Below are 950 nucleotides of genomic sequence, written 5' to 3' on the forward strand. Positions count from 1 at the left end.
ATGATGGGCTCAAGTATAGCAGGGATTGTGGGGCTGGCACGGGATCGGGCAGTGTTTCATTCTGCTGTGCATGGGGTTGCTATGAGTCAGAAACAACTTGACGGCACTTAACAACAACAACAACAAGGCCAAGAGAGTTGGTGTTATGGACTGAATTGTATTTGCCAAAAAGATATGTTGAAGTACTAACTCCTATACCTGTGAACGTGACATTGTTTGAGGAAACAGCGTCTTACTTTGGTGTTTCCATTTAGGTCCTAGTCCTAATCCCTTCTGAGTGCCATCTTATCAAGAGGAAAACAGATACAGAAACAGTCACACATGGGGGAAGACAGCATGTGTGGATCTGTCTACAAGCCAAAGAACATCAACAAGTCAAGCAATGCCAAAAAACTGTCCAGCCCTACAGGGGCTGAAAGAGACAAGAAAAATCTTGTCCTAGAGCCAACAGAGAGAGATCAGAACCCTGACAACGCCCTGATTTTGAGTTTCCAGCCTCCAGAATGATCTCTGTGAGATATCAAATTTCTGTTCTTTAAAGCCATCTATTTACAGCGTTTTGTTATGGAAGGTCTAGGAAACTAAGGCAGTTGAGTTAACAACAATTTAAAATTCTGTGCACAACATCCCAAGTTCAACCATTGAGCATATTTACAAAACAAGAATATTTACTTCAAAGCTTAAAAATGGCCATCTAAATATAACAATGGGTCTTTCTTCATCCAGAACAAAGAAGAATGAAGAAAACCAAAGATGCAAGGAAGCAATTAGTCCAAGGGACTAGTGGACCATGTGAAGCTCAGCCTTTATGACCAGAAGACCAAAAGAACTAGATGGTACCTGGCTACCACTGTCAACCACTCAGAAAGGGATCAATGGAGGAAATCCTGGATAGAATGGGAGAACCATGTAGAAGAAAACTCAAAATCGTAAAAAAAAAAAAAAAAAAA

The sequence above is a fragment of the Orycteropus afer genome, unplaced genomic scaffold, assembly GCF_000298275.1.
Source record: "Orycteropus afer afer isolate SDZICR_OR568_19922 unplaced genomic scaffold, OryAfe1.0 scaffold10664, whole genome shotgun sequence".
In the NCBI taxonomy this organism is placed as follows: Eukaryota; Metazoa; Chordata; class Mammalia; order Tubulidentata; family Orycteropodidae; genus Orycteropus; species Orycteropus afer.